We start from the raw sequence: 21,698 nt of genomic DNA on the forward strand, positions 1-21,698 counted from the left end.
GTTAAGTACGGCAAGATATTGATACTGTATTAAGGATTTTCCTATGGTAGGATTCAACTAGCAATGGGATCTTTTATTTATTATTTTTTGGTATGTTACTGACTTACTGTGTTGCTCCGGAGTATAACATTGATAAAACTTCAGTCACCTTTAGGTCCTTTGCCAATTTACCATACTATTCTTACTAATTATACTATAGGAGTATTATTTTACAAATCAATTAATATCTAATATTCATATTTTCCCTTTTTAAAAAGAGAGAGAAAAACTATTTAACTCATAAATCCTGAACTACAAATCCCACACATCGACTCACGATTTCATGATTTAAATTTTTCAATAATTTAACTTTTACTACATGATTTCAAGATCGGAAACTCATATTATCATGAGATATAACTTGTGTATGGTGGCATATTTCGACATAAACGGCACACCTTAGGGAAGAAAGAGAGTGAGAAAGAGTTGAGCTATTGGTGGGGAGAGATAGAAAGATGCAGGATCCCAACATCAAAATTCGAGCACACATACTCGAAAAATTCTTAGCGAATATTATCACAACTTCACGAGTTGAAAGACAGATATTTGAGCACATCGTCGTTGCTCATTATTGTGTGAGCAACAGGGAAGGGAACAATTTAGCAAGTATCATTGTGCTCGCTAAGGTCATTTAGCAAATTCTATTTCTTGGTGTTTGTGAGCCCTTTGTAATATAAAACATATTGATTTTCAGCTTGAAAAGAATTTTATTTATGAGGAATATTGATTTAATTAAAGTAAAACATATTATGATCAAAATATGATAAAAATGAAGTTTTGTATATGTTGGTCTTCTAAAAAATCTGTTATTAACACTAAAATAGGATAAAAATTTAAGTTACGCAATTTCAATTCTAAAAATAATGAATTACCATAACTGCTTTTTTATGTTTAAAAAGTTAAATTAACCTTTTTTATTTTAAATTAAATATTTTTTCATGTGTCACTTATTATAACTGTTGGATTACAATATCCTACAATTTTGATTTTGCAAGTTTCCCATATTTAATTCCTGGGTCCATCAATACTTTGGGAAAAAATTTCTACTATACATCTGGGAAATCAATATGTTTTTTCAAAAATAACATTGTATTTTACTTATACGTTCCTTAATAAGATATTCGGAAACTTGTCGGCAAATTTGAATATCTGATATTTGTTCTTATGAAAACACGACCAATTAAACTTTTTAGCTAGGTCTTAATTAGAATACAATACTTAGTTATGCCATATACTCCATTAATTTTCATTTTCGTGTTTGGTTCTGAAAGTTGATGAAATAGGAAAAGGATTATGTGTTTTGAGTCTTTAAGAAAGACCAATGTCGATAGCAAGTCATTTCCAAAACAAAATGTTTTCGTTTAGGGCATCCAAAACAGAGGTCTACTGCAGAGCCTATCTCCAGAGCCCAGAACTTATCTCCATTTTCTTCTTCAATAGCAGACTCATCTAGAGTCTATCTCCCTGTAAAGAGAGCTCATCCCAAAATTTATCTCATTTCCACATCATCACTATTTTTATATAGTACTATCTCAATTTTAATTGTTGGTGTAAATTAAAGACAACGTAATTTACGGAAAATAACAAATTATATTAAAAATAAAATAAAACATCTTACATTAAAAAAAAGGTAAAGATAGATAAAAAATTGAGATTGGAGAGGGATGAATGTGAATTGGGGAATAAGGTATATATAATGTGTAGATGAGATGAATTAAATAATAATAAAAAAAAGATATCGCCCTTGCATTGGCCCGAAGACCTTGCAATGGATGCCGATAGACGAGGGGATGAGGGCCGATAACTCTATCGGCTAGGGTGAGCGATGCAGCGGCCTTAGGGCGGAGGGTGATCGCTCAGCCCTTGCGATCAGCCCATTGTTAGTTTCTACATGACCTTGGCTCTATTCCCTCTAGAGGCAAAACTTATTTTTTAAGTAATTGAATCTTTTTCTCTTTCTCTATCATATTTTACACTCTTTCCATTTAATTAGGCCATTCACAGTAGCGCCTTTAAAAACCCACCCTTTAAATCCGCATATCCCCATTTTACCCTTGCCATGTCAGCATTTTATATTCCAACCCATCACCTGCAATATTGCGGTATAAATGGAAAGACGCAAGTTGCTTTCGCGTCGTATGGAGAGACAGGTGTGTTATATGTGTCTCGTACTCTCATTAAAGATGCTAAACCAAGTCGCGTCTTACCTAAATTAAGAAGTAAAATTTTATTCCCATTCACGGGATTAATTTCATGAACTCTACTCATTCAAGATTTTGCATGTATTAAAAATTTGAGGGAACTTCTTTTTTGGTACACGAACTTTGCCAAAGTATCATTTTAGGTCCGTGAACTTTGAAAATATCATTTGAGGTCCATCAACTATGGGATAATATCATTTGAAGTACTCTTTTACTATTTCCAAGTTTTTCTGGACGAAAATACCCTCAATACCTTAAATGGTATATATTTTTAATAAACTTATCATATACTCATATTTTTTATAAATATCTTTACAATATATTTTTAACGATTTTTCTAAATATAATTTGACCTTCAATATTATCACTTAATTTTGTGACATGCAAGAAATAATCCTTATTCAATTTTTTTATTATTAAAGAAGTTCTATATTCAATTTTAAAATATATAAGTGATACATATTGAAGGTCAAATTATATTTAGAAAATTCATCAAAAATATATAGTAAAGATATTTATAAAAAATATGAGTATATCATAAGTTTATTAAAAATATATACCCTTAAAAATATTGAGGGTATTTTCATCCAAAAAAACTTGGAAATAGTAAAAAAGTAATTCAAATGATATTACTCCATAGTTGATGGAAATGATATTTTTAATATTCATGGACCTAAAATAATACTTTGGCAAAATTCATGGACTAAAAATGATGTTCCCTCTAAAAATTTTGGCACTTATGTATATCAACGTACAGTAAGTCAATAATTAGTACATCAGTACATGCATCTTAGTGAGACGAGCACTTTTTTTTCCCACAACTAAGAACACTCATTTTCTTACGGTAATTGTGCTTAAAGTACATAAATTTTTCATAAAATTCAAATTTCGCAAATGAATCCAAATATGTGAACTCTCGATTTTTTTGGATATTTGATGATGTCATTTTATCCAATAATATTGAGTTAAAAATTACTCCAATAATACTAAGTTAGTTTGCGTCATCATTCCGTCCACTGACCAAGTTTGATTGTATTGTGCATGAGATTTAGGAATTGGGAGTAACAAAAAGTGGAAAGAGAATGTCAGTTGAATAAGTAGAGTTTTATAGTGAAATAAAATTAATGAATGTGAGATCAATTATAAAAAATAGTATTCTCTCCGTCCCATTAAAGATGATTCACTTTGTTTTTTGATTTGTCCCAACCAAGATGACTCATTACTTAAAATGGAAATTCCTTTATCTCTACTTTATCCCCGCTCTCTTACTTTACTCTCTCCATTTAACACACAAAATAAAGTTACATAAAATCCCGTGCCGTCCAAGAAAGGGGTCATCTTCCTTGGAACGGAGGGAGTCTATAAAAACAAATAAGACATTTATTAGTGGAAGGACGAAAATGACAAAATGAAACAATTATCGGTGGATATTGGGAATATTAGTTTACCATTTTAACTAGACATGAGCACATAATAACAATTACACATAGTGACATAACTATGGGAAATATTAAAATTACGTGAAAATGTATACTCCTATACAGTATCAGTTTCTATTACGTATAACTTGCTCTTTTTTCGTTGAATCATTAATGATTTTCTTGAGAAAACGATGACCAATAGACATAGATTTATTAATAGAAAGATTTGCGGTACTGACCCCGAAAATGAGATCTGATTCGTGCAGCACAGCACATGTCCATCAACATAATTGGCAGAGTAATTTTTTTTATTATTATGTATTTTAAGTCCAAAAACTTTCTTTGGATCTTGATATGAATATGGAGCAACTCCACATTTATGATTTATGTGTATTCTGAATATGAGTAATTGTGTATGAAATTCGTGCTAGAAATCCTGCCAGAGCATTAAAACGCTATCACTGTTGTGGTTGGTTGGATGGCCTGCAAAGCAACTACTCCACTTAAATACCAAAATATCAGTAAATAATTAAATCATTAATTTAATTAAATTCCAAAATATAAATAAACATTGAAAGCATTAATTGAATAATATTTGAGGTAAATTGCCATTTTGGAATAGTACAGATGGATTATAGATAGTAGCCATATATATTTGAGGTAGTACTGATACAAATTAAAATGGAGTACAGTATTTTTAATTTGGAGTGATGGTGAATATTTTTACTCTTTATTAAAATATATTTTGTAGTTAAATACTGCAATATGACTTTGTTGATTTGAGAAGTCTCAAGTCTATTTTTTCAAATTGTATTTTATTTCAACAAAACCAAATTGCTACTTTTTTCATGATAAATTAACTCAGAAAAGTGTTGTGTAAAATATCTAAACGAAATCAATTGACCTAAAATCGTCTTACATTGGATCGTTTGGTGCTATAATGATTTCAACATACTTTTGTACTTACTTATTTTTAAAGCCTTTCAATTGCTGTTATCCTCCAATAAATAATTTATGGTGGTATTTGTGAATCTGTCTGTGGTTTTCTGCTTCATGGAAACAATGTTTTATAATTAAGGAAGGTGCATTTATTCCTACTGTCACTCACATCAACCGCTTGAGCTCTCATTCAATTTGAAAAGCAAATATTTCATTGATGAATTATGAATAATGAATATATGAATACATACAAATTGGAATGAATGGAGGATTATTGTTTTTAAAATACCATAAACCGAAAATTGGGGTGTGATTTTAGGTTAAGAAAGAAAAATACCTCACAAATCAACGCAACATAAATAGGTAGGAATTTTATAAAGTAGTTTTGATAAGTTACACATGCTAGTTTTGATTCTTACAGAATTTTAACTTTGCCTTCAAATTTTGCCGATTAAGATTGCAAATTTTCCGTCAGCATAAATTAACTGCCGATGCATGGTTTACAATATTAATTTATTTATATTGTGTTTTTATATTTTATATTGTATGTGACCATGCGTGCAAGACGTACATATTGAAACCTTCATTCTTGTCTCACATTGACTTAGTAGAGATTTTGTGTCTTCTATATATTTTTTGGACAACGACAGGGAAGGAGGAAGGAAATAATCTTTGAAGGGGTAAAAATATATGTGGGGATATTTATAGTATTTGAGGAGGGGATTTAGTGAAGAAATTAATAGTAATTTTTTTTCTATAATAGATTTTATACATAAATATGAAAATTTTGAGGGAGGGCATTTGCCACACCAGCTTACACATTAGATCCGTACCTGGGTAACGACCACATATAAGGCCTTCCCAAGATGAGTGACCTATTTCTAAATGATACTCCTCCCTCCATCCACCATTTAAACAACCATTTTGACTCGGCATGAAATTTAATAAATTGTTTGACTCTGTGAAAAAAAATAAAGGGAGAAAGTGAGTGGAATGCGGGACCCATTTAAAATAATAGTTTTATATTGGATTGTGAGTGTAAAAAGTTGATGGGATGTGAGATATGCATACTAAAAGTGGAATCAAGTAAATGGTTCTATAAACCATGGACAAACCAAAATGGCAAAAATATTCTTTAAATCGTGGACGGATGGAGTATTAGAGCATTTTAAGTCGATGATAAACTCTTTGTTTCTTGTGTGTAAGTCCGATGTGCATTCCAACCCACACGTATAGAGTGTGTTAAAATCTCCAATTCTTATCCCAAATCAATTTGATACTGATTGATACGCTCGGATTTTGCATGGTTTTAAGACCATTATTTGGTCCGTTTTTAATGTCAAAGTTGCATTACATGTCCATTATTTACATGTTTTTATCTATTTTGGTAGTTTGACATGTTTTGTGAGAAATGTGTATATTTGAACCTAAAAATGGAGTCAAAACGCGAAAGTTAGAAATTTGGAGTTTCAAGTAGCGTCCGGCGACCGCCGCAACACTTCCGGTGACCACCGGCGCTCAGCGGTGACAAAGACACGTCCGGCGACTGCCACAAGGAGTCAGAAGCTTCTGATGTCCGGCGACCGCCAGCCAAGGTGCGGCGGCCCGCCACTGAAACGCGGCGCACGACAGTTGTATTCAAACTGAAATTTTCGGCGATCCTGAAGTTCTATCAGGGCGTTCTACACACCATTCTCTTCGTCTTGAAAAGAGCTTCAAGTTGGTACCAAGATCACCTCAATCGGAGTTCTGTGGAGAGAGTTATGACCGTTGTACCAAAGTCGCGCAAAGCTGTCAAATGCAGTCTAGGCGGAAATTCAAAGAAGGAAAGAACCAAATCTTTTCCTTCTACTAAAGGGAACGAAAATTCCATCTTTCCAATTGCTTGGAGGAGACTTTTTACCAAATTTAAATCCTTCTTAATCATATATATACCCCATAACCTAAATCATATAATTCACCCTTCCATAGCCCCAGGGGAGTCTCCAAGACTCCTCCTCCAACCCTAATCCTAGAGCTTCTTTTTGCAAAATAAATTCCCAGAGATTAAAAGCTTGAGTACGTCATTGTGCAAGGAGTTGAAGAAGGATTTCAAGAACATCAAGAACGACAAGGATTCAACCTACGGGTTTTATTTGCTTTAGTTTTATGTTCAATTTGTCTTCCCTTCAATCTATGTGTTTAACTTATTCCATTATGTGTAACTAAACTCATACTCCCTCCGTCTCATAGTAATAGAGGCATTTCATTCTGCACACTCGTTTTGATAAAATAATTATAAATAGTTAAAGTGGAGAAAAAGTAAAGTAAGAGAGAGAATATTATAGATAAGACTCTTCTCTACATTATTTTTTCTCTTACTTTACTTTTTATCCACTTTAACTATTTATAATTATTTTTTCAAAAGGAGTGCGCGAAATGAAATGACTCTATTACTATAGAACGGAGGGAGTAGGATTCTAGGGATGTGTTAGTAACGACTATGGTTATACAATTCCAGTTTTCTATTTAATATACGTTTTGTTTTTACTTTGTTTCTTCCTTAAGTAATCTTGATGCTGCATGATTGAGTGACACAATTATGTATGATTTAATACAACTTCCTTCATAACTGTGAGAGAGTTCTAGCGAGTTAGGTCCACTTAGTAGACACTACAGTTAGCTTATCTTAAAACGACACTGTTAATTGAGAGTGAGGACTTTTTAAGGGTCTCAGGAGCTTTTTGGAGTTACGTGTTAGGATTGACAACCCTAATATTGTAATCAACGTTTGTATCGCATGAGCATAAACTAGATGAATTGTTCTATCAAAGTAATAACTGTGTTAGGATATTGTAGTTTGGAATTTGTATAACCATAACAGTGAAGCACATCCCTGAAATTCCCCTTATCTCTATATTTTATCTCCGTGATTTATTTGCAATTAGTTGTTGTTTGCTTTCTATTGTTTTCTGTTTTCAAAAATTCTCAAAACTTTCGGTTATCCAGATAGTAATTGAGTTTTAGTAGAGGATAGACACTTTGTGTTTGTTTTCCCCGTGTTCGATATCCGGTATTGACCTTTAGCTATACTATATATACTCTGTATACTTGTAGATTTATTTAGTGCTAAAAAATAGTGCATCACTGATCTTGCTTTTTTAGTACTATATATGAATGGATAATCCTTCTTCATTATAAGACCTCTTTAAATGATATCGCTCCAATGGCCGTCAGCTTATAAAGAATATTAAAGCATACAGAGCTAGCAGATATCGAAAAGTTCCACGTACATGGACTGTGGTTCCCAGCGCACCAAAAAAATACTTCATTGTAATGATCGAGAGAGTTGTGCAGACTATGAGTTACTTTTGGACAGGGTAATCTCGAGACTATGTTCGAAGAGTACAAAGACATCATATTACAGTACTGGCCAGATCTACACAAACAAGGTTATTTTGTTGTTGCCAAACTGTTTATTGAATCTGAATGGTGGAAGCACATATTTCCTCTTAACGTGAGGGCACCATGCTATCTCTATTACGGGCTATTGTTGCGCCACGCTTTCCCCCTGAGTAAGTGTTATTATAAATTTTTTAATTTTTTTAAATTGAAATTTATATTATTTTTTTACTAGTTCAATTTTTATTTAATTTAGATCTCCATTTGCCTGTTGAGTTCTAATAGATAAAGCTCTAATAGATAAAGCTGACGTGTTGTGGCATGCAACTTGTTTATTATCAAACTTGAATGTATTCGATAGTAATTTTCGATTCAATGCCAAGTATGGACGAAATGTACAACCCGAAGTAAATGTGAGGTATATGCCAAATTATAATGTCCATATCATACGTGAAATACGGCCCCGATTCGTAAATAGTCCCAATTTTGAAGTGGCACGGACTATGGATAACAAAATCATTTCAGGGACCATGAAAGGGAAAAGCACTGGTCGACAATTTCTCCTACCATCCATACAACATGTATATTAAATACTAGTTTATTAAATACAGTACTACTTTATTAAATAATTAATTTTATTAATATAGATGGGGAACATGGATATTATAAAGATTAAAGCTGAAACTGAAGGCGAAGCGAAGAGAGAGAGTAGTTAAGACGTATAAAGTTATAAAATCATTTATACATTTTTCGGTATAAAGTTATACGAAACGGTTGGTATAACGGTAAGGTGTACCGAAGTAGGGAAAGCAAAATTTACCGAAATATTGATTAGTACTAACATTAATATATACTACATGTTTTACTTCCCCCGTCCACGAAAAATAAGGCACTTTGTGAATGGAGTTTTAATGTAGAATTTATAAAGTAAGGGAGAAAGAAAAAAAAGTAAGAGAGAAGAGAAAAAAATAAGAGAGAAGTAGTGTTAGTGGAATGTGGGATCCATATTATTATTAAGAGAGAAAGGGAAAAAAATTAGAGAGAAGTTGTTAAAAAGATCTTTTTCGACCAATCCCATAGAAACAACGATTTATTCCTTTCTCTCTTTACGTTCTGTTCCAACATGTCTTCCCCCAGTTCTCTCCATTTTTTGAGTAGATTATTTTTGGATTTGAATTTGAAATAAATAATTGAAGTAAAATAACTTTTTAGCGTGAATCATACTTAAAAGTTAATTTAAGTTTGGTGTAATAATGAGGAAGCACGTTTTATTAAAGTTGAAATAATATTAGTATTATATTATAAATATATATTATTAACCAAGTATTTTACTATAATACTTTAAGGAAGGTGCATTATTCCCACAGTCACTCACATCAACCGCTTTGAACTCCCATTCAATTCGGAACCAAATATTTCATTGATGAATTATCATATATGAATACATAAACAACAGTGGTCCTATATGTTATCCAAATTGGAATGAATGGATGATTATTGTTTTAAAAATCTCATAAACCGAAAATTGGGGTGTGGTTTTAGGTTAAGAAAGAAAAATTACCCCACAAATCAACGCAACATAAATAGGTAGGAATTTCTTATAAGGTAGTTTTGACAAGTTACTTATGTTAGTTTGATTTTTACACAAGTTTAAACTTTGCCTTTATATTTGCCGATTGAGATTGCAAATTTTCTGCGGCATAAATTAACGGCCGATGCGTGGTTTACAATATTAATGTATTTATATTGTGTTTTTGTATTTTATTTTTTATGTGAAATAATTATCTTTTATTTATCTCCCACCTTATCAATACCTTCTTGACGGAGACAGATGTTTGATAGTAAAATCAACCAACAATTTGGAGAAATTAATAATTACAATAAAAAATTGGCATAAACCAAAAATTCCACTATAAATATGAAGAGGAGTATAAAATAATTTTTCTAGACTAGCAAGACAAATAGCCCAATAACAAATTCTCTATATGTTCAATTTACTCAAAATCAAAGTAGAGAATATCGAAATAAGAGAACGATTAATGCCATGAATTTCTATAAAGAAACCCTCGAAAATATTGTATGCACAACATAGACTGCCAAATGTCAATTGAAGCTTGTAATCTAAATTTAAAAGTATCATTGGTCTATTCGGGCTCTTGTTGGGCATTTGTGGAGGAAACGAACCATGGAAGAACTCGTCAGACCAGACCTAAGTAGACATTGGATCTCTTTATTTCAAGTGTAGAAGTCCGATGTGCATTTTAGCCCATACGTGCAAGACGTATTGAAACCTTCATTCTTGTCTCACAGTAGAGATCTTGTCTCTTCTATATATTCTTGGATAGCGACCACATATAAGGCCTTCATGGGTGAGTGACCTATTTCTAAATGATATTAGAGCATGCTAAGTCGATGATGAACTCTTTGTTTCTTATGTGTATGTTTGATGTTCATTCCAGCTCACACGTGTATGAGCTTGTTAAAATCCCTAATTTGTATCCCAAATCAACTTGATAGTGATCTTGCTTTTTTTTTTCTTCTAAATATGAATGGATAATCCTTCTTCATTATAAGAACTCTTTAAATTGTAAGTACGACCATTTCGAGCTAGAAATATGATAGGAAAATTGAATAGGACGGCAATGAAATAGTTTCTGATGAGTTTTGAAATTGTATTAGAGGTTGGTGTATAAATGTTTTTTTTTGTGTATAAATGTTTAGTTATATTTGTTGTGATTTAATTGATATGGACTATTTAGGTTGAGCTATAATTGACTACTCTATAAATTTATAATATGATAAATCAAGTTATTTTGAAATTCTTTGCAACCTTTTTGGGCCATAAGAAATTTTCAAAGGCGTAATATAATATTATAAACCATCAACATTACGGTGCACTTTTTGGAAATAGAGTTAAATGCTTAAATTTGAGATAAAAGCGTATCGATTAATAATTTTTGTTTCACTTACTAAAGTCCAATTTTTGTAGGCTTAAAATTGGTATTTTAATAGGGTGGGCCGGACCTCAAAAGTTCCAACCAAGAGGCCGGCCGGATTTTGGGGCTAAAACGCCGGCCCAATTTTTGAATCTTATTTATGTGTAATGTAATGTGTATATGGTGTAATAGCTACTATCTTGGTCTTATATGACAAAGAGATGCATTGTCTAACCTTAACATGATATCGATATCAGAATTTAAGAGTGTAAACTCAAGAACAATAATCGATTTTTTGAAAATATTTGACAAAACAATTCGAATACATAAGGCGGCCTTATGGGTAAACTAAATTAAACTAATCTTAATCTGATTAATAAGCTAAACTATCAACAAATTAAAATATAATAGTAAAGATAATATTTAAGCATTAATCTTTTCTTCTAAAACCCAATGGGTTCTATTGTCACAGTCTCTCTTCCCCAAACAGGCCTCGGCCCAACTCCCACTTCACACAAAATATTTTTCTTCTACTCATTTTAGCCCACTCAAAACTTCAGCTCATTTCATTCGATCGCTTCACTTCTCGAACCTTATTTTTGAGAAGCATGGATTACATCAATCGTTGTATCATGATAGATTTGCATCAACGATCATGTCATGTGTTTAATCTAATTATTATCACTATTTGTTGATTAATAAGTAGTTGACTTACTATTAATTTTAGTTAGCAAGTGGTGTAACGTATTTCCCTCTTTTGGTACATAATACTTGGTCACAGTAACAAAGGTGGTTAATAATAATTGATTGGGCTCTACTTTGTTTTTGGTCATGTTTTATATAGGGTGTTGCTGGAAAAAGGAATCCATCCATCCACTAGACACAAGCATCAATCATTTAATTCTATCTACATTTCAATTTTTAAACATCAATTACTCTTTAATTCTATTTCACTTTAATTTTTAAACATCATTTACTCTTTAATTTTGTCTTTCACTTTAACCTTTGAACACCAATTTCTTAAAGATAGTCGAGTCATACACATGCACCTTCCTTGACCAACTAAACAGCCATGTCAATATGTTTTTTATGCTCAAGTTTTGCTTAGATGGACTATGAAATGTTCGAGCAAATTTTTTTAAAACGCGTACGACCAAATGCGTATGTGTTTTTTGAAATGAGTTTCGCCTTCGCATGTTTTAAAATGAATTTAGGCTACTACAGAGAGAAAAAAACAATTTGGAAACCTATACTCCCCTGAACTAAAAAAACAGATGGACTAAAGGAAAAAGGGAAATCAAGAAAGAGAAAACAACAATAAGTAAAAAAAGTTAAAAGAGGAGAGAAAAGGGACATGAAGAAAATTTACTAAAATAGTGTTTCATAGTTGAAGGGCATTTTGATTAAAGAGTGAACTAAATAAATGGTACATGATTTTTCACTTTTGCACATAAATGGTACATGATCTTTATTTTATATCGTTTTTGGTACTCTGTGAAAAAAATAACCCTAGGTGCCAAACATGCGATTATTTTTCTTCCTTTTTTATTTCTTTTTTTCTTCATTTTCTTCTTTCTTTTTAGTATTTTATCTTCCTTTCTTCTTTCTTTTTTCTCGTTAATTTATGTTTCCTTTTTTTTTTTTCTATTTTCTTCTTTGTCTTCTTTCTTTTTAGTGTTTTATACATACATCTATTTGCATTCATAATATAAATCAAGAACAAAACACCTAATTTAAATTAATTATTTAAGTAATTAAATCATTTGAATATTTTTTATCAAATTGTTTTATACTCATTTTTGGGTTGAAACACCTAGCTAAAAACATTCAACAATTTATATCATTATGAATACAATTCACAGTTTTAAATTTTTATTTAGACTATATTGATTACTTATTACTTTAATATAAAATAATAATAATAATAATAATAATAATATACTATGATTCATAATTTAAATAATTATACTGTAATGATTTATTAATTACTATTAGTTTTTAGTATATAACAATAATATTATATAAAATTAAATATAATTATAACTATCAATTATATTAATAAATAAATAAATTATTAATTTATAATATCAAAATAATAATATTAATATTGATTAATAATAATAGTATAAAGAGTGAGGAGAATGAGAAAACATATTATAATATCACTTTTGCTACTAGTTTTGCGGATTCCCAAATTATCCTCATTGACACAAATGGAAAAATGTATTTGTTTAGAGGGTATTTCGGGGTGAAAATTGTATCAGGTACAAAAAATGTGATTTATAGGTACCAAAAACGATATAAAATAAAGATCAGGTACTATTTATGGATTTCGCTCTTAATTAAAAAGTCTAAATTGCAAAAGTTCTTTTTAACGGTAGTACGTCAAAAATTAGATAGGTATGGATTTTTAAAATTTGAAGACATATGTGCAAATAACATAGAAATAAAATATCTTTAATTTGTAATCTTACAATTCATCAATTTTGTTACTATGAAAGGATAGTAGATATTGTACCAATGTACTTTCTGCATTAAAAATATGACAAAATTTGAAACTCAACATTGTTCAACTACAACACCAAAATAGAAAATATAGTAAAAGTTTATTCTACCATATGACAAACAGTTCTACCACCCAAAAAATTGGATTTCTTGCATGAATTTAGATCCTTAAGTTTTAATGTAGTCTGCAGTCATGGAAATAATTAATTTAAACACATTATTGGACAAAATTGGTCATTTTTTAAAAGAAGAAATTGATCATATCTTATTAATATGCACATTTCAACAGTTGGGTTACTTTCAAGAGTTTTTTGCGACCGAATTGAATGTCACTAAAATACTAATAATAAAAAAGGGGAAAGTACTAAAAAAAACATAAAAATGTGAAGACGCACACGCAAGCTCAGACTGCGTACAAACCTGCTCTCCTCCTCCTCGCCCTCTGCAACACTCTTCCCACTATTTCAATTTTCAACCTTCTCTCTTCATGTTTCGTGTCTCTCTTTGCACTATTCTAAATCTCATAATCAATTGCTCATTGTTAGTTCCGTTGTTTGTGTTGCAATTTCATAAACGATGGTACGTTCATATCTTCATCTGCAATTATGTTTGTAAGCAAATGCACACTGTCATTATCTGCGAATGTTAAAATTATTCAATTAGGTTACCGATTGTTGCGTTGTCCTTTCTCTGTGCTTGAATTTGGGGGATTTTTGTTAAGGAATTTGCTGATTTAGATTTCATCTATAAATAACTATGCAACAGCGTGATTTTGTCCTTCTTTCTTGTTCAAATTTAGTGTATGACCATTTATGTAGACTTCTTAATGATGAAAATGTGTATATATTGCTTTCTGTATCTGAGAAACTCTGGATCATGGTTATGTTGCAGATTTGTTCAATATAAACACATAGTGATACTTATTTTCAGCTTTAACAATCAGGATTGTTACTGTTTGGGGATTCTCTTTCAAGGAATTTGTTGATATTCCCTTTTTCTGATTTAGTATGTTCTTTGTTGTAGACTTGTAAATGGTGAAATTGTGTATAAGTTTCTGTATCTGAGGCTCTATGTTATGGTTTTATTGCAGTAAATAGGTTTTTGGTGCGATTCGCGCGTGTCCCATTCACTTCTCCAATCCGGTTTATTTTCAACATTCAATTTGTTATATGGAGGCTAAGCTACAGAACAGAGAAATCACAACTTTTCTGAGCCAAAAGAGTATGAATCTAGATTCGATAATCTGATTGCACATTTCCAAACTCTATCACCAAGTCAGAAGACATGTTGCTGAGTTTTGAGCATTTTACTGATGCATAACTGCTAAACTGCACGGCTGCCCTGAACCGTCTTGTTGCATTGGGGATTAGTGCAGCAGTCATGGAGCACCGAGAAGCTGTGGCTACTCCAGCTGCTGAAGTGCGCACCAAATTTTTTACATTAACGTATTCCTTTGAATCAGACGTGGTTGCTGTTGATCAAGTACATCCATTGGTATTTGAATTATATGATTCTCTCAATAAACAGAACAATATTCGAGGGAGAAATGAAATGGACGTTGCTGAGGAGCTAACAGTTGATCTTGTGTCTTCTTACAACCTGTTTATGGCAGCATTACCACTGCTGGAACATGCTTGCTGGTTTGAGGTGAGAATATAAATAGTGCTTAAATTGGTTTTCTCAATTACCATATCAAACTTATGTAGTTATTGCATCTATTTGATCTCAGTAGGAACTAGTTACATTTCATTGAAATGATGACAATAGATTCCAATGGTAAACTTCATTATTCATATGAACTTTTCAGAGGGAAAGATATAGCCTTCTTGTAGATTGATTGGCTTCTCATATTCGTATCTTGATTGGCAACGTTCAAAATTTGGGTTATCTAATCTTTCAGATTCAACAAAGCCACCATTTTTGGTTACTTGAAGAAATTTGTTTTACATAGTTGTGAATTCCTATGAAGTTGGAAAGTGGGAATGGATTCTTCCGAGGGTAAAATATTAATGTGAAATGGAGTCACGGAGATATGAATTAGCATTGAATAGGTCATTGTTTATGATTGATGCGTCATGAAATTGGGAATAATCATTACCTAAAGATAAGATGATAATAATGCCATAAAATTTACTAGTGGAGTTAGAGTAGGGTAAATTCTGAAATTTGGATTAGTGTGCATATTTTCTCAACCAAATTTGTGTTCGTACTCCCTCCGTCCCGGCTAAGATGACACATTGCTTAGTCGGCACGGGGTTTTAGGAGTTATTGGTTAAAGTGTTTAATTGGAGAGAGAAGGTGAGTGTAAGTATTAAAGTAGAGGGATAAAGAAAGATGAATATTTTAATAGGAGTGAGAAAAAGTGGTTGAGTGTATTAATTAGAGAGAGAAAGTTACGGAAATGTGTCATCTTAGTTGGGACAAACTAAAAAGGAAAACGTGTCATCTTAAGCGGGACGGAGGGAGTAGTAAAAACTGAAATTTAGTCTAATCGTATGGTTAGTGAAATACTGAAATTCTTTGTGCGCAGCGTTATTTCTTCGTGAGAATTTTTTTGGTCCCTAAACATTGTTCTTTGGTACTTCCTTTGCCTGTCCCATTCAAAATGTCCACCTTCTTTTTAGTTTGTCGCATTGAAGATGTCTAATTTCTATATTTAAAAATAAATAAATCTCTCTTCTCATTTTCTCATTAAAATATTCAATTACATTTTTTCTCTCTACTTATTCCATCTAATTATTCTTCATAGAATCTCATGTCACTCAAGAATATGGATATTTTGAATGGGACAGAGTATTTTTTTACCCAAAGGACATTTTCATACTTTTCCCATTACATATAACTACTACTCACTCTGTCCTATTCTAAGTGACTCATTTTTTCCGCACATATTTTGTAAAAAATGAAATTTATAAATAATTAACGGGAAAAGAATGTAAAGTGGGAGAGAATAATGTACAATAGATTTTTTTTACTTTGTCTTAAAAGATCATAAATAGTAGTAGTACTAGTATACTGTATAGGAGTAATTAGAAATTATTAAAATGGCAATTCTAATTATTTTTATATTATTTTTTTATGAACATGGTGAACTTATTGATTTATTGACGATTAAATAAGGCAGTGAAATAATTTGGCCAAGTTAAAACATAAAAATATCTCAGTAATAATTATTATACTGCTTTGTTTCATAAAAATATATATATTTTTTTTCATTTTTGGACTATCTCATAAAATTAATTATTTATATTTTTGATAACTTATTTTTCTCTAATAAGATGAGCCCTGAACGCTACTAATAATATTGTAATAACTTTTTCCTGTACGCTACTAATAATATTGTAATAACTTTTTTCTTTCCATATCTTCTTTAATTATTTGTCAATTGTATATTAAAATTCATGTTGTCTCAAATATTTATATTCTTATAAGATGGATGGATTTTTAGCTTACTAGATTTAACCAAGTAGAATTACTAATAAGTTCGTTTCACATTGTGTCGTGTTGTGCAAACTTTATACCTCGCTACTTATCGTAAAAAATATATTTTATTAATCGTAAAAGATCTATCATTACGATAACGACTTCAATAAAAAACACTCTCTGAAAAGATCAAAACTAGAGTAATAATCGTACATAGATGGATCTGCGAGTTATTTATTGGTAAAAGCCTTTTTTTTTTTCTTCTTTCCCATGTACTGTATTTCCTTTACGTATTTGAGTTTAAATAAGCGTGATACCACTACTTTATGGCCTAAACAATCATTGATTAATTTGTGTGTACCAATTTTTTGAGACATTATTGAAGGTCGGAGGGAGTGGTGTTTAAGAGAGTTTTAATTAAACACTGCATATATTGTTTATATTTAGGCCATTAGATGATGTAATTAATTAGTTTCTATCACGTCAAAGTTTCACATGCAATGAAATCCAAGAGATTTTGCATAACTTTTAAAATACGAATTGGGGGCAAACTTATACTATATCTAAATCCTTTATGAATTTGAAACTTTTTTTTAGTCATGAGACCTTTTGAAAATGATCCAAAACACAAATCCATGTAGATAATATTGAACAAACATGTATAGTCGACGATCTTTAACAATATGAACTTATGATTCCCATGTTATACTTTTTTCTCCCTTCGTCTCCTATATATTTATTAAGCATGATATCGATTTTGCATAACTTTTAAAAATACGAATTAGGTGCAAACTTATACTATATCTAAATCTTCTATGAATTTGAAATTTTTTTGAGTCATTGAGACTTTTTGAAAATGATCCAAAAGACAAATCCATGTAGATAATATTGAACAAATATGTATAATCGACGATCTTTAACAATATGAACTTGTGATTCCCATGTTATACTTTTTTCTCCCTTCTTCTCCTATATATTTATTAATCATGATACCGATTTTGCATAACTTTTAAAAATACGAATTGGGTGCAAACTTATACTATATCTAAATCTTCTATGAATTTGAAACTTTTTTGAGTCATTGAGACTTTTTGAAAATGATCCAAAAGACAAATCCATGTAGATAATATTGAACAAACATGTATAGTCGACGATCTTTAATAATATGAACTTGTGATTCCCATGTTATACTTTTTTCTCCCTTCGTCTCCTATATATTTATTAATAATGATACCGATTTTGCATAACTTTTAAAATATGAATTGGGTGCAAACTTATACTATATCTAAATCCTCTATGAATTTGAAATTTTTTTGAGTCATTGAGACTTTTTGAAAATGATCCAAAATACAAATCCATATAGATAATATTGAACAAACATGTATAATCGACGATCTTTAACAATATGAACTTGTGATTCCCATGTTATACTTTTTTCTTCCTTCGTCTCCTATATATTTATTAATAATGATACCGATGTATTATAAAATTAAATTCTAATGGAGCTGAGAATTCAGTTCACATTTATATTGTTGCATGTATTTCATGTGGGAACTAAGTAATTAAACCCTCTCTGAATCAATCTGGAAATTCCAGGATTTTGCTCATTCAATGAGATTAATCAGAGGCTCATTTAAAATCCTGAAAATCTTATTGAAGACAACCAACCACCATCAAACCTAACACTGTCAAGTTTTCATAAAATTCTTTTGCCTCGAGCAACCACTATATATGCATTGTAAATCCTACATCAGATGAGAATCTTGTAGCTAGAGTGAAGAACAATATAACAAGAAACAAAATCAAATTAAATGTGGGACTTAAACAAGTAATTTTGGTAAGTAGTTGGGCATTATTCAGAATTAAAATTAACTCAAAATTTTACAATATATCCTCGCACTAGGATTGAAGGCCTCATACTATGGAATTAGAAAAAAATACCTTATGTTGTTTGCAAGACCACACACATGATACCAAGATCTTGATCAAGACCACACATGTTGGTCACCAGGAAGTCAACTATTTATACATACACATAATATAATAAACAATTATAATATGCAAATAAAAAATAAAATGTGGTTATGCTTTTATTTATATGTATATGTATATGTATATGTATATGTGGATGTAATCGAATGCAAATTCTGTATATTGTATAAACTCCAGACTATGACTGAGCCGTTAGATTTAAAGAATTGATGTCAACAGATGACATACAACGTCAATAGAAAATGTTAACCCAACGTCAACATTGTCAACCGATTGATGTTGTGCTGATAAAATTTTAGCAATATCGACCGCTAGTCCAAAGACTACTAAGCTGATGAAATGTCTCATTTAAAGAAGCCAAAATGAGACACTTATCAACATTAATCCTTATCAATACACAACTTGAAAATTACTTATTGATCAACATCAAAAGGGTTATTTATCCCCGAGAATTGGAGGAGCATATTTAGTAAAAATAGACATTAAGTTTTCAGTAACGAGAACCGCATTCATCATTCTTTTCTAATCATAATTTTGGCAATCGAATTTGTATTCTTTTAGGATTGCAATAAACCATTTACCAACATTGTAAAGAACTTGACTCATATGAAATAAAAAAAAATTATAATGATACTTTAATGTTCGATACAAATATTGCAAATAATCATAAAACAATTATGTACCATCTCACAACATAAACAATTATGTACCATCTCACAACACTGAATATTACTTAATCCGTGCCTATTGGAAGACTAAACAATTCAAATTTTAACAGAGTTCTAGTCACAATACTAAAAGATAGTCTAAAGACCACTAATTAGATATAACTGTTAAAAATTGTATAAGCATCTACCATATATAAAAGCTTATATTTTATGTTTTAATTAACAAAAAAATTAAGTACTCGTGCCATCCGTTAATTAAAGTACTGTTTTGTCATTTTTGCCGCTAATATAATTTTTATTTAAGTGTATTATACTAATCTATACATATATAAGGCGAGTTTTGACCTTCTTTTGAAATATTTGTAAATTTTGTCCTCATTTTGGAGTATCTATAAGTTATGTGATCAATTTGAATATTTATTGACTAACTTATTCATTGAAATTAATAAATAATTTGCATTAACATGGGATTTTGATATAGGCGTTTGGGGTGATTTATACGTGTAGTTTGGCCATATGAACTGACTACAACATTAGTGGGTTTAGGCGTTTAGTCGTTTATGTGTCAAAGAGAGAAAATAATTTAAATGACAGTTATTTTGCCTATTGAAGGTAAATAAATAAATGTCATATGGAATATTGATTGATAATATTACATATAAGAGCTTAATTGAAAATTTTGGAGCTAAGAATAAAGATTCATTGTAAATACAATTTTAAAATCATATACTACCGTTTCATCTTATATACAACATTTTTTATATTAAAAAATTATTAATTATGCCTTATTAAAAGGTACTCCCTCCGTCCCAAAGAAGTTGACACACTTTCCTTTTTAGTTTGTCCCACAAAAGATGTCACATTTCCCTTTTTGGAAAAAGTTCTCTCTCACATGAATATAAAAATTATATTTTCTCTCTCCATTTAACACACAAAACAAAACCTCCTAAAATCTCGTGTCATTTTCAAAGTATGCCAACTTCTCTGGGACGGAGGGAATATTATGTAACCGCCTAAATGATTCCTTTTCAATACTTTATATTTATAAATATGTACCATTTGCTAGATTCCATTCCATTTCTTCATTGTCTTCGTTCTCTATCACAAATTTTTGGCAAAAATAAAATTTTGTTCACATAAGGGAATTCACATTTCTTAACGATCTACAGCCTAATAATGCTTCATCAGTAATTCAAGTGCGGTGCTTGCATGTTTATGAATTCATTAAACATGGACAAATCAATGTAACCTCCTTGAAATATGTGTTCAACGATCAGATGGTATGTGTGTCATTGCTTAGCTTATTAGTACTATTTTTTTAGAAATTTATCTAAAACTAAAATCATTCATTTTTATTTTTCCATGCCGGGAACAAGGATTCAAAGCATGGTTTCAAGAAATTTTTAGAATACTTTCAACATTCTGTCTATAAATATGTATCATTTGCTAACTTGTAATTTATTCTTCATTGTCTTATCCCATTGCGTCGCGAATTCTCTGCAAAAAGAAGAATTTTTCTATGGGTATCACTCTTTATCTATAGTTGTACATTTATTTGAGATTATATTGTTTCAGTGATGTTAGTTCATATTTATGTTTTTTCTTAATGTTAGTTTGTTTTATTTTTTTGTTAGTTTTGTTCTAATTTTTCCGTCGAGTCTATAATAATCCTTTTTTTTACAAACATAGACCTAAAAGTGTTGTAATTTATTTAATTTTTTATCTATAATTATTTAACATATCGTCGTATATAGTACTATATTTTTTATTTTTTAATTATGTAATGATTTACTATTTTTTATTTTATTTAGTATATTTATAATGTCTAATTAATTAACTAAAAATATTATGTGACGCGCATAGCGCGTGGGCTAATACTAGTACTAAATAAGCTACTAGTTTCTTCAATTCATTCTATTCACATTTTATTAAAAAATTAATACTATTATATAAAAATGAGACGCATATTAATTTCACTAATTTTGCAAATCATATTTCTTTATCTTTCTTAAAATCTATATTAAAAAAAGTAAAACTTTTATTATTGGACTTGGAGAATACTCCCTTCATTCTTTAGATGGCACGGGATTTTATGCAACGTGGTTTGAAAAAGGAAAAAGTCATGGATCGAATCCGAGGGAGTATCTTTTAATTTCAATTCGTGTAGAAAAAATACAGTAGTTTTTTTTATTG

Source organism: Salvia hispanica, chromosome 3 (genome assembly GCF_023119035.1).
Source record: "Salvia hispanica cultivar TCC Black 2014 chromosome 3, UniMelb_Shisp_WGS_1.0, whole genome shotgun sequence".
Taxonomy (NCBI): domain Eukaryota; kingdom Viridiplantae; phylum Streptophyta; class Magnoliopsida; order Lamiales; family Lamiaceae; genus Salvia; species Salvia hispanica.